Source organism: Callithrix jacchus, chromosome 1, assembly GCF_049354715.1.
Source record: "Callithrix jacchus isolate 240 chromosome 1, calJac240_pri, whole genome shotgun sequence".
NCBI classification, from domain to species: domain Eukaryota; kingdom Metazoa; phylum Chordata; class Mammalia; order Primates; family Cebidae; genus Callithrix; species Callithrix jacchus.
The window spans coordinates 148,241,692-148,259,309 of NC_133502.1; the positions used below are offsets into that span (position 1 = coordinate 148,241,692).

Genomic DNA, 17,618 nt, shown 5'->3' on the forward strand with positions numbered 1-17,618 from the left:
CTCCAGGGCAGATAAAGTGCTGTCTAATTTGGTAGGTTTGCTTCTGTCAGAGCAGCCTCGACAGGGAAGGTGTTAGCTGCAGTGACAAATAATCAATAGCTGTCGTTGTCATGAGGAACGTGAGCAGTTGGGCCTTTCATCTGGAGGATTAGAGGTCTAATTGGATTGAGAATAGGGAGGGTGGGCTGTTGGGTAACCCTGTCAGCCTTGTGAAGCTGTCAAATGTCGGCCTTATTCATGGTGAAGGGAATAAGGAACCTTGTGCTTTCAGAATTGAGGAGAAAGGCATGTGAAAGCCCTTTATACAAAGGAATAGATCCTGAAGTTGATTCAGCTAACATATGCTCCCTTTTAAACTTAATTAAATATCCCTTTAGATAATAAATCTGTGGAACTTTAAATGATATTTTTAAGGTTGGATATATAATATACATACACATTCACACACATGCTATACAAATCCAGGTTGGTTCTTTTGTCTTTAGTGATGCCAGAAGATAAGCCACTTGAATGGAGATGAAAAATGAAACTTTATGAGAGAATTGCATAAGTTGTCATCTCATTGTCAGAATTAACAAGTGATAAGCATTTTTAATACTATTAATAGAAAAAATAAGTGAGACATTAAGTTAAAAGGATAAATGAGTTAATAATAAAGTATGGATATTTGACAGTTGTTTTTCTCCCATGCTCATTTAGAAATGTGATTTCTTATAAAACAAAATCTTTTATTTATTCTAACCCGAAGTAATCCAAAAAATGAAGATTTATGCATTGGCTAAATTGCTTCTTAAAGGAATGCCCAATTTTTTCTTCCTTAGCAAGTGACAGAATTGCATTTAAGTGATATCAATAGTATTATATCCAATTCAGTCCCAAAATGTTTTTTTAATATACCGCTACATGCTGTACTCCTTTATATTTATATTATCATGCCATCATTTGGAGTATGAATGGAGGAGATATTTGAGAAAAATGAGTTAACTTGTTCTCTATATCGCTTTTAATACTGTCTCTGCAAGGCCAAGTAAATACTTTAAATTCCACCAAATTTCTTAGAAATTGAACAAATTTAATAATGATCAATATTAAACACAATTTCCTAAACAAAATTTATAAACTTCTTTATGAATGCATTCTCTATGTACAAATTCAGTACATTGCTGTTGTCCAAAAGCACGTAAAATTTTTAAAAAATGTTTTTACAATGTGGTAGGTATTAAGCATTTGTAAGCATCATCTATACAGTATATCTTTATGAAAGCCTTGAATAAAGGTGAGTTGACAGTAATGCCAAGAGTATGTGAATAGGCATTTTTAACTTATGGATTGTATATTCAGTCCATCTCTATAACCACATGGTCCCTATTCTATAGTCATTCAAAGCTGAGCTAACCAATTTGAAATGACTTCAAAAAGTACTCTAAAACAACTGTACAAAAGACACTAGATGGATGAACCAGGTTATCTCATTGAGCCCTTCAAACCCTGAGGTTCGTGCTATTTATTACCATTACAAATATTTCAGTAAGTTCTTCCTATATCAGTGCTAGCTTGAAAATTCTATGATTTTACTCACTTGTGTAATCCACAGTGAAGATCAGCAAAATTCTCAATACTGCTGACTAATAATTTAGAATTATGGTTATCTAAAGTACTTGCTTTACTTGATCTAAGCTAGAAATATTTAAAATTTCAAATGGTTTATCGTGATTACAGAAATCTCTCAGATTTCATGCAGTTCTTCTAGAGCTCTATCTGTATAATTGTGAGTACACTTATACTGAAACATAATTACTCATAGGAAGTGCTAAGGTCAGCCAAGCACAATGGCTCACATCTATAATCCCAGCACGCTGGGAGACCAAGGAAGGAAGATCACTTGAGCCCAGGAGTTTGAGACTAGCCTGAGCAACATAGTGAGACCCTGTCTATATAAAAAAAAAATTTTTTTTTAATTAGCAGTCATGATGGCTCACAGCTGTGGTCCTAGCTACTTGGGAAGCTGAGAGGAAGGATTGCTTGAACCTAAGAGGACAAGGCTGTAGTGAGCTGTAATCACACCACTGTGGTCCAGCTTGGGTGAAAGAGCAAGATTCTGTCTCAAAAAAATAAAATAAAAAAGGAAATGGAAGATCAGATTTCAAAGTTTAAATAGGTTTGCGTTTGGAGTTTTGATCAGAACATACTTTCTATGACCTATAAACAAACTTATTGCTCTTGAGGTTAGATTAGAATATTTTGCTGCTTTGTAACTCCTTATAATTCTTATTATTCACTCAACAAATATTTTTGAAAAAGCCACTGTGCTAAGTTATGGAAATACAACCATGACAGGGACTGTCCTGCCCTCAAAGAAGTTCATAGTTTAATGGGGACAACAGACAAGCCAAATGGGTAATTAAAATATAGTATTCCTGTGTTCAATGCTAGAAAAGGAGTAAGCCTAGGTATATCATGGGAAAATGTAGGAGGGGCATCTAAGCCATCCTGGGGTGTTGTGGTCAAGAATGACTTCCTTCAATAGATAGCAACTATGCTAAGTGGAGAGGAGAAAAGAGATGGGAAGCCCATTCCCAAGGACTATTCCCTCCATTCCCTTGTAGTATTCTCAAGGAGAGAGAGAATATGTATAGTCACGTGCCACATAATGACATTTTGTTTAATTTCAGACCACATATATGATGCTGCTCCCATGAGCCACCACACCCACCCCATTTTTTATCTTTTATAGCATATTTTTACTGTACTTTTTTATATATTTAGATACATGCATACTTACCATTGTGTTATTTTTACTTAGAGTATTCAATACACTAATATACTGTACATGTTTGTAGTCTAGGAGCAATAGGCTATTCCATATAGCCTGGGTATGTAATAAGCTATAACATCTAGGTTTCTGTGTAATATGATGTTCACACAATGACAAAATCGCCTAATGACACATTTTCCAGAACTACATTCCTATTGTTCAGCAACATATGACTATAGTTCAGTGTGTCTGGATCATTGACTATGAGCTGGAAAATATAGAGAGATGATATTGGACAAGTAAAGTAGGATCAGACCATGAAATGTCTGTCCTACATGAAGGACAATAAATACATTTGAATGTTTACTGAAGAGTTAGATTCAAAACTTGAATATTGATTAAATAGGACTAAATGAAAGGAATTGATAACTAACTCACCACTGCCCTTCTGATCACCAAATTCATATACCTTTCCTACTTGCTTATATCCTTTGACAAAATTGGTACATTTTACCTTCTTTATAACTTTCTCTATACATCTCTTTCTTTTCTCTGATGTATATCAGGTATAACATTGGCAAAAGCATTAGACTGATATAAATCAGAAGACCTAGATTCACGACTTAGGCTCTGCTTCTTTCTAACAAGTGATTTTAGGCAAGTTTTAAGTTTAAACACTTCGGGCTTCTGTTTCCTATTTTTTAAATTTGTAGCAGTTCTTAGGTTCTTACAGGGATTAAATAAATTAATAAATTTGAAAGGACTTATAAAACCTTTGATTATATTAAGAAACACATAGTCTAAAGAGCTCTGACTTAAATCACAAAATGATAAGTCACATAAAAATTAAAATTAAAATTAAGAAATGTCAATCAAAACCCTTAGGTAACAGGTCTAAGAATAACACTGGACCTTTACTTATGAATCTTAGCCCTTTTTATCCTATAATTATTCATGAACAAATTTACCCCTGTTGTTCTATGAGCTTCTAGAATACAGAATCCTATCAAATTTATCTTTGTATCTTTCTACAATGCCTTGCACAAAATAGATGCTAAATAAATATCTTCAGGTAATGAAACAATGAATTATTATAGTATCAGAATTCTTTCAGGGTAGTTTAATATTCAACATCCTTGATTCATTTTGTTTTCTATTTTTCAGTTTTATAGAGATGTTTAAAAATACCACTAATTCTCTAAAATCTTTTATTGTTCCAACTTTGGAATCTATTAATAAGATATAGCATTTGACTCAGTGAGAAAGGACAGAAGCTTGGTACTGGTCTCATCAGCTGGGACGAGGAAAGCTCTAAGAGAAGCTGGTTACAGAGGTTCAGCAGGAGGGGACATTGAGCTACTATTGTTAGCACAAGCTTTAAAAACAAGTAGATAGAGAGTCAGATGATACTTGTGAGTCCACTGCAGGTAGGCAGTGGGCAACTTGAAATTCTGTCCAAGTATAGGAGGGTTCCAATCACCAGACAGAATAGAGCTTAAGATTGAGTATCTATTCCACCCAGTGAGTCAAATCATTTGTTCAATGCAGTGAATTGGCTGCTTGGGGGAAAATATGAAAGCCCAGTGATAATCACTAGGATACTAAGTCCCAGGTTATATAGTTGAATGGATAGTTCAAGATATATGCTTTCTTAGTGATCAGTCCAGGGCTACCATTGTCTTAGATTAACTTAGAAGGATGAGGATGATTGAGATGGCGTAAGTACTTCTCACATCATCAAGATTAATACAACAGTTCCAGCCATCTAGAAAGCCTTTTAAAGTAGCAATGGCTTTTGAAACTGAAGTAGTAGCTCCTATTGGATCAGCCCTCCAGTAGATAACATTTATAAACTCTGAACAAAATATAAAAACAACTATCTGGAAGAATTGAAGAGTGACCAAGGAAGCAGAAATTGTAGTGTAATTAGCACTTGGAAGACCATAAATAGAGAATAGCACTGGGTGAGTTTCCATTTGTATAGCAGGGTCTACTCATTCTTCAAAGAGGATGAAAACTGAACAGAAATCTGCATTCTTACTTTTTGGAGAATCAAAGGACAGCATTTGGGGCATGGCTATAAGTCAGAACAGATGTTTCACGCCAGGTGCAGTGGCTCACGCCTGTAATCCCAGCACTTTGGGAAGCTGAGGTTAGTGGATCACTTGAGGTCAGGAGTTCAAGACTAGCCTGGCCAACATGGTGAAACCCTGTCTCTACTAAAAATACAAAAAAATTAGCCAGCTGTGTGGTACACACCTGTAATTCCAGCTACTCAGGAGGCTGAGACAGGAGAATCACTTGAACCCAGGAGGCAGAGGTTGCAGTGAGCCAAAATCGTGCTATTGCACTCCAGCCTGCGTGACAGAGTGAGACTTTGTCTCAAAAAAGAAAAAAGAAGAAAAGATGTTCCAGAACAGAGAAACTCATATAAGGGAAGCCTGAACCTCTACATATAAACTGCCAAATTCTCTGACTAACCCCTAACCTAAACATAGACTGGGAAAAATGTAGGGAGCCAAGCTAAGGCTAAAATAACTCATCTGAGATTTAGCTGCTGCCTGCCCATGCAGGAAAAACATAATTTGGAGTTGGGTTCAGCCAAGATATCTGCCTGCCAAAACAAAAAATGAGGAGTCTTCAGCATAACATAACAGAATCCATAATCTCTACAACACATTACTTTCAATGTCTAAGATACTCTCAAATATTGCTAGACATGAGAAAAAACAGTAAACTGTGTTCCATACTCAAGAGAAAAGGTAACAATGGAAAACAGTCATCATTGTTGCTTCAAATTTTGATGAGCAGATGAGGAATTTAAAGCAGCTCTTTTAATTCTGCTTAAGGGTGCAAAGAAAGATATGTTCATAATGAATAAACAGATAGGATGCCTTGCAGAAAAATAGAAACTATAAAAAAAGAACCAAATGGAAAATCTAGAACTGAAAAATACAGTATATCTAAAGTTTTATACTAAAATATCTAAAGTTTCACTAGAAGGGCTTATCCGCAGATTGGAGATAAAGAAGAGTCAGTAAATTTGAAGACAGATCAATAGAAATTAATCAATCTTAAAGAAGGGACTATACTAAGAAAAAAGTGAGTCTCAGTGATTTGTGGGACAATATTGAAAGACCAAATTGTTTGTAATTAGAAAGATAGGAAAGAGAGAATGGGGCAGAAAAATAATTAAGAAAATGATGGTCAAAAATTGCCCAAATGTGGTGAAAGACGTACATTTAAATATTCAAGAAACTTAATGAACTCCAATAAGATAAATTAAAAAAAAAAATCTCACCTAGAAATACCATAATCAAATTGCTGAAAACCAAAGATGAAGAGAAACTCTCAGAAGCACCCAAAGGGCTTAACTGAGCTGGTTGCCTTCTGTTACTGTCATGGGGACTCACTTCATCCCAACTTCTTGATACTTTCATTTCTGGAAGTCATATTCCTTTGAGATCTGCCAAAAAAAGGCAGAGGGGGGCGCTTAAAGCCTTTGCCTTTTTTACAGTCCAGCTTTTAAATTTTTTCCTCCCCTTTTTCAATTATAACATGAGTGTGCATCCAGGTTGTCCCCAAACCCTGCATTGCTCTGAAGCATCCAACTGTAAAGACTTCGCCAATGCCTGTGATTTGTGGGCCTGAAGAAAACTATCCATCCTTGCATATATCTTCTGCTGAGATGCCTCACACGGAGTCTGGACAGCCCTAATTCTTTCACCAGTGCCAAAGGCAGACAACCCACTTCTGCAGAGAAGAGTGCCACAAAAAAGGAAAATGAACCCACTTCTGCAAAGAAGGGTGCCACAGAAAAGGAAGTCCTGGTCAAGCAATAGACCACTAGAACTGTGTTCTCTTGTACCCAGCTATGTGTACTCAGTGATAGATTTCAGAGACAGAAATACCTCAGCCTCCAGCAGATGCAAGAACTTTACAGCAGCCCGAACCTTAGCTACAAACAGGTTCCAAAGCCAGAGAATGAAATGTAAGAGGTGGCAGAAAAACAACTGACCAAAGAATAGCAGTGATGTGACTCTGAAGGCCTCAGCACCTATGTACCCCAGCCTCTACTCTTCTTGTCACCAGGAATGCTTGGCAAACATGTCTGGAAACTTTTCAATGCAGAGCAACCAGATCTGGAGCAATTCAACCTGGAGCAACCAGACCTGGAACAGCGAGCCTTAGAGCAGCCATTCCTGGAACACTCAGACCTGGTATACCCCATCCTGGAACAGTGAGACCTGGAACAATCCATTCTATAACTGTGGAGAGGAATCTCTGCAAGTGATGCATGGAGTTCAGCGAAATTCTTCTGCCAGTGGCTTGGAGGCTGCCTTGGAAACTGCCAAGGAAAGCTATAATGTAATATAGCAGACCACTAGGTATTTTAGTACTACCTCCACTCACCATGGATTTATTCCTAAACTATACTCTGAACATGTAGCCTGAAGATGTGTAAAGACAAGTGAAACTGATATTATTCAATTTCAGTCTGGACCCTGGGTGAATCCTTCCTCTCCCCTCCTGACTCCCTCATAGGATTTTTCTTGTTTGGAAGCTACATGTTCTGCCTTCATATCTTTGTTTCCTTTTTGCAAATCAAGTCGATTTTGTGGAGGGTGGGGTGTGATTGGAACCTAATCAGAAAGGTTTCTTTATTTTTTATTTTTATTTTTTTTAGACGGAGTTTCGCTCTTGTTACCAGGCTAGAGTGCAATGGCGCTATCTTGGCTCACCACAACCTCCACCTCCTAGGTTCAGGCAATTCTCCTGCCTCAGCCTCCTGAGTAGCAGGGATTGTAGGCATGCACCACCATGCCCAGCTAATTTTTTGTATTTTTAGTAGAGACGGGGTTTCACTATGTTGACCAGGATGGTCTCGATCTCTTGACCTCGTGATCCACCCGCCTTGACCTCCCAAAGTGCTGGGATTACAGGCGTGAGCCACCGTGCCCAGCTGAGGTTTCTTTTTTTTTTTTTTATCTTTTTTCATATGGGATCTTTTTGTATAAAAAAAAGGTTTTAATAACCTAGAAGATGTCTCTGGCTATACATAAGTAGATATAATACTAGTTTGAATATTTTTAGGATTTAGAATCTAGCCTCAAGAATAGGAAACAAAAGTACAAATTGGCGTGGTGAATGTATATTCCTATTTTCTGGGATTGACAGGCTTGACTTATTTTTTAACACTCAATTATTGTGGTGAACGGTTAAGCTCTAACATGCTTCATTGATTTTATTAGCCCCTTTGGCACTGTGTTTTACTGTAGCCCCTAATTTGTTGATTTTGCTAATATTTATAGACAGGGGTCTTGTATGTGCTGCCTCATGATGACATCAGTACTAGTTTGGCTGGATTAAGTACAAATGAATAAAGCAATCATTTCACCTTTAAAAAGAAAAGCAGCCAAGTAAAAGACATGATCCCCTAGCCAAAGGAAGCCAAGGGAGACTGTGCTGTGACGAGCGGTGCATTTGGGCCCAGATACTATGATTTTCCCATGATCTTTGCAACTGGCAGACCAGTGGATTTTTTTGGGTGCTTATACCACCAGGGCCCTGGGTTTCAAGCACAAAACTGGGTGGCCATTTGGGCAGACACCAAGCTAGCTGCAAGAATGAAACTGGTGCTAAGACAAGGATGCCCTCTCTTACCATTAAAATTCAGCATAGTATTGGAAGATCTGGCCACAGCAATCAGGCAAGACAAAGAAATAAGGGGTGTTCAAATAGGAAGAGAGGAAGTTAAATTGTCTCTGTTTGCAGATGACATGATTGTATATTTAGAAAATACCATTATCTCAGCCCAAAATCTCCTAAAGCTGATAAGCAACTTGAGCAAAGTCTCAGTATACAAAATCAATGTGAAAAAATTGCAAGCATTTCTATACACCAATAATAGACAAACAGAGAGCCAAATCATGAGCAAACTCCCATTCACAATTGCTACAAAGAGAATAAAATACCTAGGAATACATCTTACAAAAGGGATATGAAGGACCTCTTCAAGGAGAACTACAAATCACTGCTCAAGGAAATAACAGAGGACACAAACAAATGGAAAAACATTCTATGCTCATGGATAGAAAGAATCAATATCATGAAAATGGTTATACTGCCCAAAGTAGTTTATAGATTTAGTGCTGTCATCATCAAGCTACCATTGACTTTCTTCACAGAATTAGAAAAACAACTTTAAATTTCATATAAAACCAAAAAAGGGCCCATATAGCCAAGACAATCCTAAGCAAAAAGAACAAGCCTGGAGGCATCATGCTACTTGACTTCAAACTATACTTACAAAGCTACAGTAACCAAAACAGCATGGTACTGGTACCAAAACAGACATATAGACCAATGGAACAGAACATAGCTCTCAGAAATAACACCACACATCTATAACCACCTGATCTTTGACAAACCTGACTAATGGGAAAAAGATTCCCTATTTAATAAATAGTGTTAGGAAAACTGGCTTGCCATATCTAGAACAGTGAAACAGGACTCCTTCCTTACACCTTATACAAAAATTAACTCCAGATGGATTAAAGACTTAGTTTAAGACCTAAAACCATAAAAACTCTAGAAGAAAAGTTAGGCAATACCATTCAGGGCATATGCCTATACCTATGGACTTCATCGCTAAAACACCAAAAGCAATGGAAACAAAAGCCAAAATAGACAAATGGGATCTAATTAAACTTAAGAGCTTATTTCTTCTGCACAGCAAAAGAAATAATCATTAGAGTGAACCAACAACCAACAGAATGGAAAAAAATTTTTGCAAGCTACTCATCTGACAGAGGGCTAATATCCAGAATCTACAATGAGCTAAAGCAAATTTACAAGGAAAAAAAACTCCATCAAAAAGTGGGTGAAGGATATGAACAGACGCTTTTCAAAAGAGGACATTTGGCCAGATCCAAGATGGCCAATTAGGAGCAGCTCAGGATTGCAGCTCCCAGTGAAAGCACAGAGGGTGAGTGGACACCGCATTTCCAGATGGATTAAAAATCCATCTGTTTTGGCTGGCACAGCTGTTTTCGCCAGCAAGGCTGTTTTGCTGGTGCCCCGGCACAGCAGTTCTCCATACAAAATACGCCGTTTTACATGGTGATTGGAGCTCCTGGGAGACAGTCACCCATTCATCTGATTAAAAAGGGGAATGAAACAGGGAGCCAGGCCAGGAGATTCCTGGGTTTAAAAAGTGCCATTTCAGCTGGCACAGGTGCAGTGGGTCACTGCACAGGAAATCACACAGATCCCAGCACCTTTTCAACAGGCGACTGGAACACCTGGGAGACAGTCGACCATTCAACTTAAAAAAGAAAAAAAAGGGGGCTCTGAGGCAGGGAGCCAGGTGATCAGGCTCGGCTGGTCCCACCCCCGCAAAAAAACAGCAATTGTAAATTCTCTGGATCGAGAGTTTCACAGCAGGCACAGCTGAACATGGGATGGTCCAACTCTGTGGGGGAGGGGCGTCCACCATTACCGAAGCAGTCTACCACTATAGAGGTAGTTTGCCATTGCTGAGGCAGTCCGCCATTACAGAGAGAGGCCACCATTATAGAGGTGGGCCACCATTGCCTAGGCAGTTCGAACTACACCCGTATAAATAGGACTGGAGGGAAGTTCACATGGCAGCTGGGTGGATCCCACAGCAGCTCAGCAAAGCCTCTGCAGGCAGACAGTGACTAGGCTGCCTCCTCGCTGGGCAGGGCAGCCCTGAAAAAAGCCAGCAGCACATCAGAAACTCATAAATAAAGCCCTAGCTCCCTGGGACAGAGCACCTGGGGGAAAAAAAGAAGGGGGTTATGAATTCTGCTGCAGCAGACTTAAACGTACCTGCCCAGCAGCTCTGAATGAACAACAGAGCTCACAGCTCAGCACTTGACTCCTATAAAGGACAGACAGTCTCCTCAAGCAGCTCCTTGACCCTCGTATATCCAAAGAGTCACCTCATAAAGGAGAGCTCAGACTGACATCTGGTGGGTATCCTTCTGGGACAAAGATAGCAGAATAACAAACTGGCAGCAACTCTTACTGTTCTGCAGCCCCTGCAGGTGATCGCCAGGCAGCCAGGGCCTGGAGTGGACCTCAGCAGTCCTACAGCAGAGGGGCCAGACTGTTAGAAGGAAAACTAAGAAACAGAAAGAAATAACTTCATCATCAACAAACGAGACTTCTGCTCAGAGACCCAATCTGAAAGTCAACAACTATAAAGACGACAGGTGGATAAATCCACAAAGATGGGAAGAAACCAGGGCAAAAAGGATGAAAACACCTGAAACCAGAAAGCCTCTCCTCCTACAAGGGATCACAACTCCTCACCAGCAAGGAAACAAGGCTTAATGGAGAATGAGTGTGATGAATTGACAGAATCAGGCTTCAGAAGATGGGTAATAAGAAACTTCTGTGAGCTAAAAGAACATGTTCTAACCCAATGCAAAGAAACTAAGTTTCTTGAAAAAGGACTTGATGAAATGCTGATGAGAGTAAACAACTTAGAGAGGAATATAAGTAAATTGATGGAGCTGAAAGACACAAAAACACAAGAGTGTGGCGAAGCATACACAAGTTTCAACAGCCAAATTGACCAAGCAGAAGAAAGGATATCAGAGGTCGAAGATCAACTCAATGAAATAAAACGAGAAGGCAGGATTTGAGAAAAAAGCGTAAAAGGGAATGAACAAAGTCTCCAAGAAATATGGGACTATGTGAAAATACCTAATCTACATTTGATAGGTGTACCTGAATGTGATGGAGAGAATGAATCCAAGCTGGAAAATACTCTTCAGGATATTATCCAGGAAAATTTCCCCAACCTAGCAAGGCAGACCAATATTCAAGTCTAGGAAATACAGAGAATACCACAAAGATATTCCTCAAGAAGAGCAACCCCAAGGCACATAATCGTCAGATTCACAAGGGTTGAAATGAAGGAGAAAATGCTAAGGGCAGCCGGAGAGAAAGGTCGGGTTACCCACAAAGGGAAGCCCAACAGACTCATAGCAGAAACCCTACAAGCCAGAAGAGAGTGGGGGCCAATATTCAACATCCTTAAAGAAAAGAACTTTCAACCCAGCATTTCATATCCAGCCAAACTAAGCTTTATAAGTGAAGGAAAAATAAAATCCTTTGCGAACAAGCAAGTACTTAGAGATTTTGTCAACACCAGGCCTCCTTTACAAAAGCTCCTGAAAGAGGCACTACACATAGAAAGGAACAACCAGTATCAGCCACTCCAAAAACATACCAAATGGTAAAGAGCATCAACACAATGAAGAAACTGCATCAACTAACAGACAAAACAGCCAGCTAGCATTAACATGGCAGGATCAAATTCGCATATAACAATATTAACCCTAAGTGTAAATGGGCCAAATGCCCCAATCAAAAGACACAGACTGGCAAATTGATAAAAAGCCAAACCCCATCAGTGTGCTGTATCCAGGAAACCCATCTCACATGCAAGGATACACAAAGGCTCAAAATAAAGGGATGGAGGAAGATTTACCAAGCAAATGGAGAGCCAAAAAAGCAGGAGTTGCAATTCTTATCTCTGATAAAATAGACTTTAAACCAACAAAGATGAAAAGAGACAAAGAAGGACATTACATAATGGTAAAAGGATCAATGCAACAAGAAGAGCTAACAATCCTAAATATATATGGACCCAATACAGGAGCACCCAGATACATAAGGCAGGTTCTTAATGACTTACAAAGAGACTTAGCCTCCCACACAATAATAGTGGGAGACTTTAACATCCCATTGTCGATATTAGACAGACCAACCAGACCGAAAATTAACAAGGATATCCAAGACTTGAACTCAGACCTGGACCAAACAAACCTAACATACATTTACAGAACTCACCACCCCAAATCCACAGAATATACATTCTTCTCAGCACCACATCACACCTACTCTAAAATTGGCCACATAATTGGAAGTAAATCACTCCTCAGCAAATGTAAAAGAACGGAAATCATAACAAACAGTCTCTCAGACCACTGTGCAATCAAGTTAGAACTCAGAATTCAGAAAGAACCTCAGAACTGCACAACTTCATGGAAACTGAACAACTGGCTCTTGAATGTTGACTGGATAGACAATGAAATGAAGGCAGAAATAAAGATGTTCTTTGAAACCAATGAGAATGAAGACACAACATACCAGAATCTCTGGGACACATTTAAAGCAGTCTCTAGAGGAAAATATATAGCAATAAATGCCCACGTGCAAAGTAAGGTGAGATCTAAAATCGACACCATATCATCAAAATTGAAAGAACTAGAGGAGCAAGATCAAAAAAACTCAAAAGCTAGCAGAATACAAGAAATAACTAAGATCAGAGCAGAACTGAAGGAGATAGAGACACAAAAAACCCTTCAAAAAATCCATAAATCCAGGAGCTGGTTTTTCAAAAAGATCAACAAATACACCACTAGCCAGATTAATAAAAAAGAAAAGAGAGAATAATCAAATAGATGCAATTTAAAAATGATAAAGTCGATATTACCACAGATTTCACAGAAATACAAACCATCATCAGAGACTATTACAAACAACTCTATGCACATAAACTAGTAAACCTGGAAGAAATGGATAAATTCCTGGTCACTTGCATCCTCCCAAGCCTAAACCAGGAAGAATTTGAAACCCTGAATAGACCAATATCAAGGTCTGAAGTTGAGGCAGCAATTAAGAGCCTACCACACAAAAAAAGCCCGGGTCCAGATGGGTTCACAGCCGAATTCTACCAGACATACAAAGAGGAGCTGGTACCATTCCTTCAGAAACTATTCCAGATAATCCAAAAAGAGGAAATCCTTCCCAGATCATTTTACAAGACCAACATCATCCTGATACCAAAACCCGGCAGAGGCTCAGCAAGAAAAGAGAACTTCAGGCCAATATCCACGATGAACATAGATGCAAAAGTCTTCAATAAAATACTGGCAAACTGATTGCAACAGCACATCAAAAAGCTTATCCACTGTGATCAAGTAGGATTCATCCCGGGGATGCAAGGCCGATTCAACATATGCAAATCTATAAATGTAATTCACCACATAAACAGAACCAAAGACAAAAACCACATGATTATCTCAATTGATACAGAGAAGGCCTTTGACAAAATTCAACAGCCCTTTACTCTAAAAACCCTCAATAAACTAGGTATTGATGGAACATATCTCAAAATAATAAAAGCTATTTATGACAAACCAACAGCCAATATCATATTGAGTGGGCAAAAACTGGAAGCATTCCCTTTGAAATCTGGCACGAGACAAGGATGCCATCTCTCATCACATCTATTCAATATAGTACTAGAAGTTCTAGCCAGAGCAATCAGGCAAGAAAAAGAAATAAAGAGTATTCAAATAGGAAAGGAGGAAGTCAAATTGTCTCTATTTGCAGATGACATGATAGTATATCTAGAAGACCCCATCGTCTCAGCCCAAAAACTCCTGAAACTGATAAGCAACTTCAGCAAAGTCTCAGGATACAAAAGCAATGTGCAAAAATCACAAGCATTCCTATACACCAATAACAAACTTAAAGAGAGCCAAATCAAGAACCAACTGCCATTCACAATTGCTACCAAGAGAAAAAAATACTAGGAATACAACTAACAAGGAATGTAAAGGACCTTTTCAAGGAGAACTACAAACCACTGCTCAATGAAATAAGACAGGACACAAACAGATGGAAAAACATTCCATGTTCATGGTTAAGAAGAAGCAATATCATGAAAATGGCCATACTCCCAAAGTAATTTACAGATTCAACACTATCCCCATCAAGCTACCAATGATCTTCTTCACAGAACTGGAAAAAAAAATACCTTAAACTTTATATGGAACCAAAAGAGAGCCTGCATTGTCAAGTCAATTCTAAGCAAAAAGAACAAAGCAGGAGACATCACACTACTGAACTTCAAACTGTACTACAAGCCTACAGTAATCAAAACAGCATGGTACTGGTACCAAAACAGAGATATAGACCAATGGAACAGAACAGAGGCCTCGGAGGCAACACAACACATCTACAACCATCCGATCTTTGACAAAGCTGACAAAAACAAGCAATGGGGAAAGGATTCCCTGTTTAATAAGTGGTGTTGGGAAAACTGGCTAGCCATGTACAGAAAGCAGACACTGGACCCTTTCCTGACACCTTACACTAAAATTAACTCCAGATGGATTAAAGACTTAAACATAAGACCTAACACCATAAAAACCCTAGATGAAAATCTAGGCAAAACCGTTCAGTACATAGGCGTAGGCAAGGACTTCATGACCAAAACACCAAAAGCATTGGCAACAAAAGCCAAAATAGACAAATGGGACCTAATCAGACTCCACAGCTTCTTCACAGCAATAGAAATAGTCATTAGAGTGAATCGGCAACCAAAAGAATCGGAAAAAAATTTTGCAGTCTATCCATCTGACAAAGGGCTGATATCCAGAATCTACAAAGAACTAAAACAGATTTATAAGAAAAAAACAAGCCCATTCAAAAGTGGGCAAGGGATATGAACAGACACTTTACAAAAGATGACATATATGAGGCCAACAAACATATGAAAAAATGCTCGTCATCACTGATCATTAGAGAAATGCAAATCAAAACTACATTGAGATACCATCTCATGCCAGTTAGAATGGCGATCATTAAAAAATCTGAAGACAACAGATGCTGGAGAGGATGTGGAGAAATAGGAACACTTTTACACTGTTGGTGGGAGCAGAAATTAGTTCAACCATTATGGAAGACAGTGTGGCGATTCCTCAAGGACCTAGAAATAGAAATTCCATTTGACCCAGCAATCCCATTACTGGGTATATATCCAAAGGATTATGAATCATTCTACTGTAAGGACACATGCACACAAATGTTCATTGCAGCACTGTTTACAATAGAAAAGACCTGGAACCAACCCAAATGCCCTTCGATGATAGACTGGACAGGGAAAATGTGGCATATATACACCATGGAATATTATGCAGCCATCAAAAACGATGAGTTCATGTCCTTTGTAGGGACATGGATGAACCTGGAAACCATCATTCTCAGCAAACTGACACAAGAACAGAAAATCAAACACCACATGTTCTCACTCATAGGTGGGTATTGAACAATGAGAACACTTGGACACAGGGAGGGGAGCATCACACACTGGGGCCTGTTGGGGGGAAAGAGAGGAGGGACATTGTGGGGTAGGGAGTTGGGGAGATAGCATGGGGAGAAATGCCAGATACAGGTAATGGGGAGGAAGGCAGCAAATCACACTGCCATGTGTGTACCTAAGCAACAGTCTTGCATGTTCTTCACATGTACCCCAAAACCTAAAATGCAATAAAAAAAAAAGAGGACATTTATGTGGCCAGCAAGCATGAAAAAATGCTCATTGTCACTGGTCATTAGAGAAATGCAAATCAAAATCACAGTAAGATACCATTTCATGCCAGTTAGAATAGCAATCATTAAAAAGCCAGGAAACAACAGGTGCTGGAGAGAATGTGGAGAAATAGTAATGCTTTTACACTGCTGGTGGGAGTGTAAATGAGTTCAACCATTGTGAAAGATAGTCTGGTGATTCATTAAGGATCTAGAACCAGAAATCCCATTTGACCCAGCAATCCCATTACTGGGTGTATACCCAAAGGATTATAAATCATTGTATTATAAAGGCACATGCACAGATATGTTCATTGCAGCACTGTTTGCAATAGAAAAGACTTGGAACCAACCCAAATGCCCATCAATGATAGACTGGATAAAGAAAATGTGGCCTACATACACCATGGAATACTATGCAGCCATAAAAAAGGATGAGTTCATGTCCTTTGTAGGGACATGGATGAACCTGGAAACTATCATTCTCAGCAAACTGACACAAGAACAGAAAACCAAACCCAGTAATGGGATTGCTGGGTCAAATGGTATTTCTGGTTCTAGATCCTTAATGAATCATTGTAGTATTCAACATGTATAAGTTTGTGTATGTCTGTATGCAGTAAGTCTGTATTCCTGTTACTGCATCTCTTGAAAATAGCTGGGTGGCCTTTTGCTACATTCAAAAGGTATATTTAGAATAATATGACTTTAAATAGAGGCTACATGGTATACAAAAAATGCATGTGGGGGAAAGTAATGGGAGCACTCAGAGATCTTCCAAAACATCTCAAATGGAGATTCAGTAACAGGCCTATTTAAGAGGTCATTGGAAGGAAGATGCCATAATTTTTAAAAACATTGCATGCAGAAAAAAACAGTGGTTTTAAATATTTGCCACAAATGGAAAATGGTAGGAGTAGATACTCAAGTTACAATTAATTTGTGATCATTTGCTATAAAGCTCTTTCTTCCCTGGGTAACTCTGTGTAATGCATTCCATAGATTTGTTGATTGTCAATCATTAATGTTTTTCCTCAGGCACAAAAGATTTCAATAGATGTTGTTGAAAAGCCACCAGCTGTCCTTTCACAAAGGACAGTCCATTATTCCTTTTTTGAGGGCTAACACTTTTTATGAAATGATATTGATAATAGATTTACTTTTTAAAATGAACTTACATTGGAAAGACATACACTTTATACTGTCATCTTTATATTTGTCTCTAATATTTGTTTTTAATGATTATTATTGAGTTAAAATGTGTGTACAAGGATGTACAGAAAAACATACAATTAGATAGGTGTTAATAAATGTACCCACTCATGTCACCACAATCAGGACATAAAACATTTCAGCAACACCAAAAAGTTCCTTTTTTGTGTGCTTTCAACCAGTCCCCACCTCCATGGTTAACTACCATTATGATTTTTAACACAAAAGGTTA

The 17,618-nt window shown here is 38.6% G+C and overlaps 1 protein-coding gene and 1 pseudogene across 7 annotated transcripts in view; both read left to right on the plus strand.

The window, feature by feature from the left end:
* The window catches only part of LOC144582601 (homeobox protein NANOG-like), a 39,488-nt pseudogene extending 23,615 nt beyond the window's left edge, over positions 1-15,873 (plus strand). Inside the window, exon 1 of the transcript XR_013535638.1 lies at positions 1-15,873. This exon is cut by the window's left edge and continues 23,615 nt beyond it. The product of XR_013535638.1 is annotated as a homeobox protein NANOG-like (transcript).
* INVS (inversin) overlaps positions 1-17,618 on the plus strand; it is a 196,847-nt gene that overhangs the window by 56,772 nt on the left and 122,457 nt on the right. The gene's annotated exons all lie outside the window — the stretch shown is intronic.